Genomic DNA, 15,574 nt, shown 5'->3' on the forward strand with positions numbered 1-15,574 from the left:
AGAGAGAGAGAGGGAGGGAGAGAGAGGGAGAGGGAGAGAGACATATGTTAGCAATTAGCCAGTGCAGTGAGAAGTGGCACAGGCAGAGCTTTATAATACTGGCCTTGTTTTGCTGAGGCCTTCTTCAGTGCAAAGTGTCTAAACTGGAGAATGGCTGACATCAGACACTTATGATAATTATGGTTAATAATAATTTTCTTGTTTCTTGTTTGTGGAAAAAAAAGAATGTATACATATACTTATTTACTTAATTATTTTACAGATCTGTTTTTGTTTTATGTATTATATAATTGTTTATTCCTTATTCATGTAATGTACAATGCTTTGGCAATACTGTGCAAGTCATGCCAATAAAGCTCATTTGAATTTGATACCTGGACTGTGAAAATGTTTGTTGTCAAATATAAAAAAAATATATTTAATTTAATGTTTTTTAGATTGTTTTAAAGGGCTATTTTGTTTCATTTTTCAAACATATTAACAGTACAAGAATCACAATAATTTCCAGCATTAAATATCTACATTTAAATCAACTACTTTTTTTATTTTTGGGGGTGAACACTATGCAATATTGCACATTATAAGAAAAGCTGGATTGCAAACATTGTACATTATCTCAGTAGATAAATTCTGTATAATTTTGTAAAGTTTAACATTACATAATTAGACTGACACGTATATTAGCCCTAAATAAATAATACGATACGATAATTACAATTTAACTTAGTCTTCAAGCTAAACAATTCACAGAAAAAGTGTTATGCAATAATTTACAATTACAACAAAAAGTACACACACACACACACACACACACACACACAATTAAATGAATAATTACCAATTCATCCAGTCTACATAGCCTATAGCAGTGGAATAAAACTGTTACAATGATACGTGTGTGTTCTAATTTTAGAAGTCACAAAAGCACAGCACTCCAGAAATGTTTGTCCTTGAGAGAAACACTGAAAAAGAGCCCCAGATTTTTGCAACACCTCAAGAAGGTGAGATGAGAGCTAAATACATCACACTGAGAATCAGCCTGCTGACACAGCATTTCAGCAAACATACACACACACACACACACACACACACACACACACACACACAAGCAGACAGACAGAATGAGGCAGCGCTGTGGTTCCAGCTCATTTCTGAGCCCAGCAGGACACCTTACAGCACGACCGCTCAGGAAAGGCAGCACATTTGATTCGATGTCCTTCACCTTCAGCCATTTTTCCCTCCAATTTGCACTTCTTACCAATAAAAAAGAAAACTCCAGTTATTCCTCGCTCTCCATCTCTCTTGGGCTCTTGTGTTTTCTCTCGGTGTGTGTGAAAATGCTCACTTTTAATGTCAGGCGAACAGTTATAACATATTACCCCATTTAGATTCAAAGGACTTTAATTAAAATAATCGCTTCAAATATTCATTATGTTTAGCCCCCCGAGGTACACGTGAAGTACATTTCTTGCACCATAAATGAGTTTAATCTTCAAAAGCTTGCTTAATTTGCAATAGAACTAACTAATTTGAGGCTAGGGGAGGGAAGAGTGTAATTTGTTGAATCAAATTAAACAAATCTTTCTGCTGTAATGCACAACGGCACGAGCAATTAATTACACACGTGAACACCAATTTTGAAACCGACGTGTGATTTTCAAGGAAGGATGTGATAAGATAATGGTTTTATCTAAAGGGGCTTGCGGTGGGGGACGACAGCGAATGGCTTCAGCAGTGGCTCTGTAGCTGATTTACTGTAGACGCTGTGAAATATAACTCTCTAAGTCCATTCTGCTCTGTGGAAGTGAGAAGAAGTTTTATCGTGGAACAGGGCCTCCGCACCCAGGCCAAATAAATCAGGATAACGGCCACTTAAGAGCCCTCCCTAGTGCTCACCTTCTTTTTTACGCCCGCATACTTTAACAATCGCCAGCAAACACGCCATTATGACCTAAAATACGAGAGAAGGAACGTATTGAAAGAAGGAATTGAGAAAATAGATAAATCAAAGAGTGGTACTGCAAGTCTTTTCAGAATTAATGATTCCAGGAGAAATCAAAACAGACAGAAATACTTCTGGAAACAGTTACGGCATGCAAAATACACATTTTAAAATCCCACTTAAAAAAGGGAGATGTGAGTTTTTCTGGAGAAGCATAGCTCCTTGGAGACCATTTACGGCTCAGACAGACAGCAATGCCTTTCGGTTAAATTCTTCAAAGGAAATGTTTACATACAGATTTGAGTAAAACCAAAACAGAAGGAAAAGTCCTTAATATGTTAGTAAAGAATGGGAACCAAGCACCCATGCTGTAAAAACAGTGCATGACTCCAGTCTCGTGTCCACCTAGTCACTAATGAATAAATACAACAGAGCTTGAACAGTCTCCCCTTTAAAAGTGTTTTCCACGACCTGCTTTCTCACTTCTTATTGCGTTCAGATGCAACTAAAGTATATATATTGTGTTCCTACTTTATAGTCATGCTTTCCTATATTTCTATTATTGCTCTTAGCAATCAGATTTTTAACTTGTGTAAGGCATATTATTACGACATATAAGTCAGCATGTTATGAAGCCTTTTTAAGGAATATTTTCATTTTTAACATGTTGGGAAGTTGGGGGAAAATAGGAAGTGAAATATAGGAAAATAAAATTTTTATTTAAAAATGTGTTGCTATTTCCTACAGTGGTTCTTTGAGGCTTAAAAAAAAAGTTTCCTTTAACTAACTGGACATTATTGTTTTTTTACACTCTCTAAATAATACTAACAAAAAAAAATTTTTTTTAAATATTTGTACAACTATTTTTAAAGTCAATGCTGGATATGTGTGAATTTTATAGATTTTTGTTTAATTTTTTTTAATGGCTTATCTTACTTAGTATTTTTTTATTGTTTCTAGTCAAAACATCTAAAAATTCTTAAATCAAGATAATTTTACTAGATAAGCCAAATGACTTAAGATATATAGTCTTGTTTCCAGGGAAAAAAAAACTAAATTAAATGCATTTCGCTTAAAACAGGAGTATTTTACTTACCCTACTGGCAGATAATTTTACTTGTTTTAAGCGAAATGCACTTAATTTTTTTTTATTTTTCCCTGAAAACAAGACTATATATCTTAAGTTATGTGGCTTATCTAGTAAAAGTATCTTGATTTAAGATTTTTTATATATTTTCACTAGAAACCAGACAAAAATACTAAGTAAGATAAGCCATTTTTTTGCAGTGTACCTACGTTACCTACAAATATGCGCAATATTCACAATCTCATGCCAAAAACCAGGCCTGAGGAACATATCCATTAAACACCAGGCAATGAGAGCGTTGCGTTCAAATCGTCCCGTCTGTCTGTGAACAGATTTCTCTCTATCTAAGTAGCGGCGAGGTGTTTGCATGTGATAGTTTCCTCCATGTAAATAGCCACTCCATCATTCTGGCTTCCAGCGTTCATTAATTAAAATGATCACCGAAGGCACAGAGCCGAGTCAAGGAGCTCCTCTCCTGTCAGTCTCTGAGAGAGCAGAGATACAGAGAGGATCAATCTGTCTGCAATACAACACCACGCCGGCCACTGCAATTAGTCGAGCAGCTGGAAGCGCGTTCACAGCCTCCACACTGTGACAATAGAGCCCTAATGAAGGCAAAGGAAGGGTGTGCGTGCATGTAATCCAACCGCCATCAATCCCAGCAGCACATTCCACGCAGCAAGTGTTTTCACAGCATTGATGAATTATTCATCCATCCATCCCTCCTTCCAAAGGGGGAATTACGCCAGTGGCTTCTCAAGACACGACAATAACAAAACACAATAGGCTTCTAGAACCGAGCACAATTAGTAATTAGTAAACTCGTAAAGGATCCATGACGGAAACAGAGCTGTAAATGGCAGTGGGGAGTTGAAATTGTCTTATTGCATATGCCGAAAGCAACACTAAAGACCCTCCTCCGAACGTGCTTAATGTAAACCACATTTGGCGAGAATTTAACACGAGCAGGGACTTTTATAAGCGCTTGTTAGGTGTAATTGAAATCTTTCCTCTCACCCGGTACCAGTGTAAGTGCTGGGTCGCTGGCTGTAAATCTAAAAATGTTTACCAACAGAGATGATGAACGGGGGGGCTAATCGTAATGCTGTTTAATACAGATGCCGACCCTTTGAGTTAATGAATAACGGTAATAGATCGGAGAGCGAGCGGTAAACAGTAGGACAGAGAGAATCAACAGAGATGAGGGTCATGTTTCATAATCTCCTCTTTAAAGCTTCAATTGCGCTGCTAAATTGTAGGTTTGCATAAAACAAGCCACACTTCAAGTCTACTTGACTCGAGGGAGGTGTCATAATAAACAAAGCATTTAATTGGCCCATGTGTTGAGAATTTCAGTGTGTGTGTGTGTGTGGGTGGGGGGGGGGATTAATGAGGTGTTTTTTTGGAAGTTGCTTGTGCCGCCACACTTTAGAAAGGCATGAGTTTCACACTCCAGAAGCGTTATAAAAGCCTGCAAGGGTTTCGCTGCAAACACAGGCGCTCAAATTACACACAGGAACAAGTATACCCACATATGCCCACTCAAGAACAACACACCTGGAGGCTTGAGAAGACTTTTTTGGTTGAAAACACACATATTACCAAAAAAAAAAAAAAAAAAATTGTAGGATTTTCTGTGAAACTCCTAGTAATAGCAAATAATTACAAAGAAATGTCAATAAACATATATAATTAAAATGTTTAAGCAAAAAGACTAAAATAGTATTTTCTTAAAAACGTACTCCACTATTAATTCTTTTTTATTTACAACTTTAAAAATATTTTTAACGATGTAGATGCACATAATGCTGTGTTTGATTATAAATAAGAAAAAAAAAAACATTATTTATATTTATTCCTGTGTTTTTATATGCATATTTCATATTTATAAACGATGCACACTTTTAGAATTAAACAAAAAATAAAAAAATAAATGAATAAAAATATCACCGGTAAACTATATGTGACCCTTGGACAATAAAACCAGTCATAAGGGCCAATTTTATTAAATTCTATAAAATTAAATCATCTTTCCATTGATGTATGGTTTGTTAGGAGGACAATATTTGTCTGAGATACAACTAAATCTGGAATCTGAGGGTGCAAAAAAATCTAAATACAAGAAAATCATCTTTAAAGTTGTTCAAATGAAGTTCTTAGCAATGCATATGTCTAATCAAAAATTAAGTTTTGATATATTTACGGTAGGAAATTCACAAAATATCTTCATGGAACATGATCTTTACTTAATATCCTAATAATTTTTGGCATAAAAGAAAAATCTATAATTTTGAACCATACAATGTATTTTTGGCTATTGCTACAGATATACCCCAGAGACTTAAGACTGCTTTTGTGCTCCAGGGTCACGTATGGTTTTCAATGTTTGTCATTTCCAAATTATGCAAAATATATCGATCTACAAACTTCTTGAATGTACCAGAGAGGACGAATAATAGAAAGAGAATAAAAACAGAGGAAAATAAACAATGCATGCTTTGAAATTAAAATGGCCTCGATTAAATGCCTGACAGTGAATAATGAAATTAGACAGAAAGCCACCTTCAGATGTTCTTCAAAATGTCATTTCTCTATGAGGTCCATGCTGCTTATCTTTACTGGAAAGCATTCAGACGCTCCATTACAAAATGCTGATGCCTGTGAAAGTTCGACTGCACTCTTATGATAATATCATGTTCTTTTTATTTTTTTTTGACAAGAACAAACAATTGCCATCTATCAGGATGAAGAAAAACACACCAAACCCTAGTCTGATGGTGCCTGTGTGGCCTGTTTATGAGTTTAAACCCATTAAAAAATATATTGAAAGCTGTCACAGGATGCAACATCATTTACAAAAAGGGCAAAATGATCTTGCAAGAGTGATGATGGTTTCTTAACCGGCTAGCCATTCGTATGTGCAGGGGTGTGTATTCTGGGCTGATATTACACTGGAGTTCATTTCTGGCATGGAGATTATGTAAATGACAATAATGTGACCTTTAGCATAACAAACGGGCCAAAAGTTTCATACATCACTCCTGAACGAGGCATTTTAGAGACAACTCGCAGTCATTTATAACCTTCTCCTGTGGATTAATGCAGTAACAGTCAGTGTGAACACATCTCTCTTTGTGCCTTTTTCTCATTAATGTCTGCGATTGCCTCAATTGCTCTGTATCGCTGAGATTATTTCACACGATTTGCATAAGCCATGTGTTTATGGAAACTGAATGGATGAACTGAATATCTGTCATGCAGAAGAAGGACAAGCACAAATCTCTCGCCGTCAAACTACGGGCAGTCGTGAGTTGCGTAGCCGTCTGGAGTCTCAAGTTAAACAGAGAGAGAGGAAATCAAAGTGACCGTCTCTGATTAAGGTGGCAATGTCTTTGCAGAGAAGGAAATCATCTGTGCTCGTCGCTGGCAGTGATGTTGACTCTCTGCAGTGTATGCTAATGTCTCTTCTAAAGGTAGACATAAGGTCAAGAGCAGCACATGATAATGACATCAGTGACAGAGCATCTGTGCTACACATTAAAAGAGAAAAAAATGGCTTTTCTCAGCATTTCACTGCATGGTTTGTAAATACATTTCATTGTATTTGTGATCTTTAATTTGCATTTCATACATTCATCAGGGCCCTAGGTTCTTTCTATAATACTTTTTCCAGATCAAAGAAAGAATGATAAACTTTAATCCATTCACTGAGTTGAAAAAAAAAAAAGTAGTTGTAAACACATAATTGTGGTGACTATGTATATAACAAATCACATTGATTAATTAAATTATATATTAACTTTAATTACAATCTTATCTAATTAATTGTAATGCTCTTATTCACTCTATTCAAGGACACACAAAAAATAAATTATATATATATATATATATTGGTGCTGTCAAATGATTTAATTGCAATTAATTGCATCCAAAATAAAAGTTTTTGTTTACATAATATATTTGTGTACACTGTGTATATTTATTATTTATATATAAATACACACACATACAGTATATATTTTGAAAATATTTACATGTATTTACGTTCATATATTTATATTATAAATCTAGTTAATATATAAACATTTTTCTTAAATATATACATGCATGTGTGTGTATTTATATTTACATAATAAATATACACAGCACACACATATATATATATATATATATATATATACACAGTATATCCATAGGCTACCATGCTCCTTTGACTCCAAATAAAAAAATAAATAAACATAAAATAAAAAAGTGGTTAAAATTATTTTCCAGAAAGCAGCAAAAAAACAAAAACAGAAATAAACCAATAATCATTTAAGCATCATGTTCAAAAACATTTTTAACAATCTATCTTAAGAAGCTCCCAAAGGTACCTTAAATATTGTGTATTTTTAATTTAGTTAAGGTGCATTAAATGCCTTAAAGAGGAACTATAACGTTTTTATAATGAATAGGTTACCTATTTCACCTATTTTCAAAAATACAGTCAAAATCAAATAATATTGTCCAATATTATTACAATTTAAAACAACTTTTAATTTTTTTTAAATATATTTTAAAATGTAATTTATTCCTGTTTTTTAAAAGCATGGAGAACACAGAGGTCTGCACTGTGCTAAAGAAAAGAGAGAAAGAGAATAAAAGAACGGAAAGAAGACAGACGAAAAAGGAAGACCAGAGGGTTAAAACTGTAAAAGAGAAAGAAAGAAAGAAAGAAAGAAAGAAAGAAAGTGAGAGAGAGAGAAATGTAGGTGAGATGGGTAACGGATGCCCCATCGTGCTCCAGGGCGGAGTGAGAATTTTATGTGTCCCTCTTTCTGCTTTCGCTGCAAAAGCAAACTGCTGGGTCACAAAGATAAAGGAGATTTTTTGGTAAATGGTGAAAGTGTTGAAATAAATGACCCGAGCGGAGCTGCGTGTAATTACTGCGGCCCAGAGAGTAACAATCTATCACAGTAGCGAGGGGGTGACAGAGTGCTAAGGGGTTAGTCAAAGGAGATAGCCTCTGACTAACTACTGGATCCCAGCAATCAATACTTTCCTGATGCTGTTCCCTGGAAGAGAGCGAGGGGGAGAAAAGGCCTTTAAAACTTCCCAAATGGCTTTTCATTCAAATATTGATCAGGGCCTCCTAGCGTGACCTTGCTCTGTCACCGCAGTATACTTTCTTAAGGGCATATGAAACTCATAAATCTGAGTTGCTACAGAGGAGAAGTGTGCGTGGTGTTGTGTGTAATGGTTTGGTACTTCATGTAGGGACGCTCCATTATAAGGCCTCCTCTGAGAGGAGGATGATGGGAAAGGTTGAGGGACAGATAAGAGTGTCGAGCATCACTCTGTCTCAACAGACAAAACACAGAAGCATATCTCTCTAATACTGTTTTTTCAGTGAACACAATGTGCTGAAATTCAAACATTTTGTTGTTGTTGTACATGCAGATATGTATTTATTTGGTTTACAAGGACACCAAAAATGCCTCCTAAAATGGTCCAAACAATATTATTTGCACACTAGATACTTTGTAGCACATCTTTTGACAACACCTCTGTAAAAAAAGTGCTTCCTGTAGCCATCAATGACATTCCTAAGTCCCTCCACTGGCTTTTAGTTTGGTCAGAGAATGAATAAGCCAGAGATGGTCCACTTATATATATATATAACCATATGTGACCCTGGAGCACAAAAGCAGTCTTAGGTCTCTGGGGTATATTTGTATCAATAGCCAAAAATACATTGTATGGGTCAAAATTATAGATTTTTATTTTATGCCAAAAATCATTAGGATATTAAGTAAAGATCATGTTCCATGAACATATTTTGTAAATTTCCTACCGTAAATATATCAAAACTTAATTGTTGACTAGTAATATGCATTGCTAAGAACTTCATTTGGACAACTTTAAAGGTGACTTTCTCAATATTTGGATTTTTTTGTACCCTCAGATTTCAGATTTTCAAATAGTTGTATCTCATTGTATATTTTGAAAAAAAAAAAATATATTTTTTTGGTCCAGGGTCACATATGAATAAAAGAAATGCACTCATGAACTTTCTGTTTGACTCTGATTAACTAAATGAAAACACATCAAGGCTATCTTTCTGCACTGCCTGTAAATTACCATAACAATCATAATAAGCATGCATACTATTTTTGTTCAGTGTTTTCTGTAATTTAAGTAGCTATTGTTTGTAACTGTGTGGTCTGTTGCAATCATATAATGTCTTTTTCCACTTTCTCTAGAGTGAAAGCATCCTATGGACACTCTATATGTGTTTAAAATTATATTGTAATAAAATAAGATGAAGTAAGACGAGCTCTCTATTTGACTTGTTTTAGTAGAGTTGTTATTTGCAATTTCAAAATTCAGCAAAAAGTCGTCACACTCATGAATCATCATCGTTTACATTAAAGATAATTGGTGTCACTTCAGAAAACAAGTGCACATCCCTAGTAATGATAATATACAGAAGTAATATGTAGCTAGTATTATGTTGTAATGCTTAATTACTGGGGAAGTCGTGGCCTAATGGTAAGAGAGTTTGACTCCTAACCCTTGTGGGTTCGAGTCTCGGGCCGGCAATACCACGACTGAGGTGCCCTTGAGCAAGGCACCGGACCCCCAACTGCACCCCGGGGGCCGCAGCATAAATGATGCCCACTGCTCCGGGTGTGTGTTCACGGTGTGTGTGTGTGTGTGTGTGTGTGTGTGTGTGCACTTTGGATGGGAGCACGAATTCTGAGTATGGGTCACCATACTTGGCTGTATGTCACATCACAATTATCTCGAAACAACCCAATAAATTCATCAAATACCTTACATTTGTGGATTTAAGCCAAGTTGGAGTTTATTCTAACTTTAAGAAGTTATTTATGATGAGTTTTATGAAGTTTGTTTTCAAGAATTTGAATTCTTCTTAAGTTTTGTATTTAGAGCAAGAAATATTTTTAGGGATACAAGATATTCTTAAGAAGAAAATAGATGAAGATGAATTTTAGTGAACAATCTTAACTCTGTCAACCTACTGGTTAGATCAACTAGTTTCATCAGCTATGATACACTGGTGAACAGTAATGACTAGCACTATACAGAAGCGTGAAATAGCCTAGACAAACATAGAAATTACTGATCTAAGCTGGTCTTTGAATCAAAATCATGTCTTTTCAGCACTACTTCTGCATTTCCCGTGGAACACTTGATGTGTCTGTTGAACTCTGGGAGATCTGGAGTATGTGGAGTCTGTCATGCTAACATATGGACAACATCAGCGCTACGGGAGCCGTTAATATGTCCTTCTTTGACACTTTGTTATAATTTTCTTACAGTCTGGGCCACTGTTGTGTATATACAGTCAGAGCTAAATGTTTTCATTAGGACATATTTTAATCCATTTCAATAACGCAAAAGAGGAGAGCTACGAGAAGCCATTTTCGCATCATTTATGTGATAAATCCCCAGGAATCTGCAGCTGTCAAACCTTTACATGCTCTCTGGAGATTTACAGATAGACTGGGAAGCTCTAAGCAGGGAACCGATACATCGGCTTAGAAAAGCTCTGCATGTGAAAAACATGAATGTGGGCTGAGTTGCCCACCGATGATAGACATTCTTCACAGCTAATCCATGTTTACAGCTAACGTCTGCCGGTTTTGTTTGAAAGGGTTTGAGATTCTTTGGAAGAAAGTCTAATTTGTTTCTATCATAGATGAAGCGGGGAGAAACGAGAGTGAAACAGCTGCTCTCTCTCTATCTGTCCCGCAGTCTTGTGGGATGTTTGTACATGGTTTCTCAAGTGTTTATAGCCAAACCGAGCCATTAATGGTACTTGTTAAACAGCTTATGAAGAAATGTAAATAAAGCAGAACATGTATATGTTATGACATAATGTAATCTGCTAAGCATTTTGCCTTATCTTTGCCAGGACCATGCAGGCCAAGTTGATAAAATCATTTGTGACCCTTGAGCACAAAAGCAGTCTTAAGTCTCTGGGGTATATTTGTAGCAATAGCCAAAAATACATTGTATGGGTCAAGATTATAGATTTTTCTTTTTTATGCCAAAAATCATTAGGATATTAAGTAAAGATTATGTTCCATGAAGATATTTTGTAAATTTCTTACTGTAAATATATCAAAACTTATTTTTGATTAGTATATGAATTGCTAAGAACTTCATTTGAACAACTTTAAAGGTGATTTTCTCAATATTTAGATTTTTTTGCACCCTCAGATTCCAGATTTTCAAATAGTTGCATCTCGGCCAAATATTTTCCTATCCTAACAAACCATACATCAATGGAAAGCTTATTTATTCAGCCTTTAGATGATGTATACATCTCAATTTTGAAAAATTTAAACTTATGACTGGTTTTGTGGTCCAGGGTCAAAATTATAGTTTGTCATGAGATGATTTAATGAGGAGAAGATTGTCATTGTCAACATTTCTCATGGTACATTCTGCTTGTATATTTCTAAATTTCTGAATAATTCACCCAAAAGCAAAAATTCTGTTACCCCCAAGTTGTGGTCTAGGACTTTTTTCCCCCGTAGAACACTAAATGAGAATTTTTGAAGAATATACCAAACAATCTTTTTAAAGAGGTAACAATGAATGGGGACAGAAGCTTTCCAGCTTCAAAAAAGGACGAAAAATCCCCAAAATGGTCATCTCTAAAATTTATGCACTACAATCCAAGCCTTCTTAAGCCATGCCACCAAATAAGTCTGTAAGTTATGAGAAATTAATCAGTCTAGTCCATATACAAACATTCAGGGCTACGTTTTCCAGAAGGACTGGATGATTCTTTTTACAAACTGGACATTTTTATATAGACAAATTGGACATTAAGATTCTTTGACGAATAGAAAGATTAAAAGAACAACGTTTACTTACTGACCCTAAACGTTTGAATGGTAGTGTATATCAATATTGGCTGAGCAAATCCTCTAAATGAACATCATTTAAAGACATTATTGTGGCAAACAAGTAAAACACCGCGTAGACATTATGAAGTGGCTTTAGAAGTAAATATATTGTGATTCAGCTTCCAGGTGAAAAACATCTTCCAGGTGTGACCCACTTACTCCAGACATCCCAAGAATATTGCTGAACTGCTAGTTTTGTTAAGATGTTAATAATGCAAATCTTTTTTGCAGGTATATGTGACCTATTGCATTAAGAAGGAAAAAAAAAAAAAAAAACTAGTTCTAATTCTATAGAGTATGTAACATACACTCTCAGAAAAAAGGTACAAAAGTTGTCACTGGGGCGGTACCTTTTCAAAAGGCACACCTTTGTACCTAAAGAGTCCATATTGGTACCATAAAGGTACATATTAGTACCTAAAGTGTACAGATTAGTGCCTAAAAGGTACAAAAGTGTACCTTTTGAAAAGGTACCACCCCAGAGGCAGCTGTTGTACCTTTTTTACTGAGAGTGCAGTTTCTACTGTGTTACAGTCTTAATGAGAGATACTACTGTTGGAAGTGGGAAGTCGTGGGAAGTCGTGGCCTAATGGTTAGAGAGTCGGACTCACAATCGAAGGGTTGTTGATTCGAGTCTCGGGCCGGCAGGAATTGTGGGGTGTGGGGGAGTGCATGTACAGTTCTCCTCTCTCCACCTTCAATACCATTATGACTTAGGTGCCCTTGAGCAAGGCATCGAACCCCAAACTGCTCCCCCGGGCGCCGCAGCATAAATGGCTACCCACTGCTCCGGGTGTGTGTTCACAGTGTGTGTGTGTTCACTGCTCTGTGTGTGTGCACTTCGGATGGGTTAAATGCAGAGCACGAATTCTGAGTATGGGTCACCATACTTGGCTGAATGTCACGTCACTTTCACTTTTCACTCACTTTACTGTTTATAATGTAAGGTTGAGTGAATTTACCCAGTATTCAGTAAACTGCACTGATTCTCCTCTCTTATCTTCAGTATGTTCTGTGAAATGATGGTGGCTGACAGCCAGAGCATGGCGGGATACACACATGATGGTGTGTGGTGGGAGAGAGGTAACGGAGTGCTTGTGTAGCTTTGGCGAGAAGGACAGCAGGGTGCTCTCACAGCCTGAGCATCATTAACCAGTAGAGACGATGTATGACTAGCATTACCTGCACCACTTGTGACGACATTAATGCAGCATCTCAAACAACACCAAATGAGAACCTATGGTGTGTGTGTGTGACTAATACAGTGTGTGACTAATACAGTACAAATTTATATCATATAAAAAGTAACAAAAATACCCAACACAGGCTCATTGAAAATATAAGTGTTTTAAATCTGTGTTGAAGACCCATCTCTTTTCTGTTACTTTTAACTGTTCTTGGGGTTTTATGACTCAATAAATAAATAAACAAAGAACATAATAAAAATGTAACATCTTATAAATATGCTTAAATACTCCCTCCATTTTTCCTAGAGAATCATGCTACAGTGCCCAGCGTTCCTCTGCTCCTGATGGGCTGGGCATGAAATGACAAAGCACAGGATAAAATAGTGATGCTAATATTGATAGTTTGTCCATTACAGGTCAGCTAGCTGTCCTCCGGAACAGTTACAAAGCTGTTAGTTTCGATTTCACAAGGCCGATCAATACGCGGGCATACTGTTTCAATTTTGCCTGCATTGATTTTCTCTATAACACCACAACCCTGCTGCATTTATCTCTCTGAAAGAAGGGAAGATTTGATTTACTGAAGAAAAATTGGAGTGCACATCACAAAGGTTTCTGCCGGCGTGGGTTCCTGACACAGAAAAGATGGATGTCCCCAGGCAGGGGTGCCTCCAGCCCCGAGGAGCTCCATTAGAGATCACTGGAGCTGCTGCTGGAAATGACTCGCAGTAGAGGAGGAGAGAGAAAGAAAGGGTGTGATGGTGGGAAAGGAAAGTGAGAAAACAGATAAAATAGAGAGAGAGAGTGCAAAAGAAAGAAGAGCACAAGAAAAAGCAGGAATCTTAAGAACAACTGCCCCCATTTCTGACAAAACCTGGTATTTCTTTAATAACTGGCACTTTTCACAAAGAGAATACAAAAAGGTGTGACACCTTTAAAAACGGCCAATTTTGGTCTTTCGAAAAACGGTCAGTAGAAGGTGGTGCAAAACTGCTGATTGTCAATGTTGAGTGTTTCCCAGTTTTGCAACCCTGTTAAGCATGCATTTAATCTCTAAGTAGAGTTATCTAAATAAAACCCTAATTAGTGTGATTGGTATTTCCAAAACAGGCAATATATATACTTAGGTATATATATATAGTATATATATATATATATATATTTTTTTTTGGGGGGGGGGTATTGTTTTTTTTTGAAAATGCTGGTTTGTAATTACTGACAAACTTATATTTACTATAAAAATTGGCGTGATCGGTATTTTCAAAACGGGCAAAATCTATAAAATCCAAAAACTATTTTTTTTTTTAATTTTTTTACATTTTTTGGAGCAAACATTGGTTTATAATTCGTGATGCATGTATATTTACTATAAAAAGAAATAGTTTTAAAAAGTTTTTCTACAATAACTTGGGTAACAGGGTCAAAAGTGTCTGTTTATCATTCTACTGTATATGAGGTTTCCCTTTTTTGCAACCTTGTGGCCATGTATTAAATCTAAATAGAGTTAAAAAAAAAAACATTGATGTGATTGATTTTTCCAAAACAGGCAAAAACCAGAAAATGTCAAATAAATAAATAAATTGTAATTTTTAGGAGAACATGTTATGTTTACTGCTGCACTTAAATTTACTATAAAGATAGGAAAGGTTGAGTTTTATGAAGGCGGATAACACTACAAATTGTGTAAAAGCCAAGAGATGTTACTTCTTAGGCATACAAATTTTTATAAAAACCATACAAAACTGTAAAAGAGGGGATAATGCTTGTACACAGCCGAACAGCACACCTTCTCTAATGATTCGCAAAGATTATCTCGTTCACAGAAATGGTCAGCTCTTAAACCACAGTTTGCTCTTCATATCTGTGAGCTTGTGCACTACAAAAACATCCCCTTCTTTTATGCTGTCTATTCTTCATTTGATTTGCTTCCATCTTCCTCATCTTCTCCCTGACAGTGTTTGAGGGTGTGGAACTGCTCTGAGCGCAGGAGCAGAGAGAATTTCCATGCTACATTAGTCGCACCATCAGAATCCAATGACGAAGAATATGAGAGGAAGACTCATCTGTCCTGTGAGACTCCCGCTCCTCCTCCTCTCTATCATCTCTTTCGGCCGACCACTTTACTGGCGTGTCATCTACATGAAAGATCATCGGTCTCTTGACCCAAATAAACATGACCACACTGACAAACTGGAAAAAAAAAAGAGAGGCGGCCAAAAAAATAAAAAAAAGAATGCTCTCAGCAGCCTCATTTGTGGGCACGTGTTCATTTTGTCTGGTTTTGGCAGACGCTAGCGCCACATGTTCACCTGCGTCTCCAAACAAGAGATGACAGGTAGATGCATCTGTCTCTCAAATTGAGATCCAATCAAAAAAGAAGCGCCATGGACAGTGCAGAATGGGACAGTCCCAAATCAGCAAGTGGAATATGTGT

At 36.2% G+C, this 15,574-nt stretch overlaps 1 protein-coding gene across 3 annotated transcripts in view; it reads right to left on the minus strand.

The window, feature by feature from the left end:
- Positions 1–15,574, minus strand: part of LOC109062054 (lipopolysaccharide-responsive and beige-like anchor protein) — a 208,042-nt gene that overhangs the window by 84,215 nt on the left and 108,253 nt on the right. The window lies entirely within an intron of this gene.

This window comes from Cyprinus carpio, chromosome A1, assembly GCF_018340385.1.
Source record: "Cyprinus carpio isolate SPL01 chromosome A1, ASM1834038v1, whole genome shotgun sequence".
Classification (NCBI taxonomy): Eukaryota; Metazoa; Chordata; class Actinopteri; order Cypriniformes; family Cyprinidae; genus Cyprinus; species Cyprinus carpio.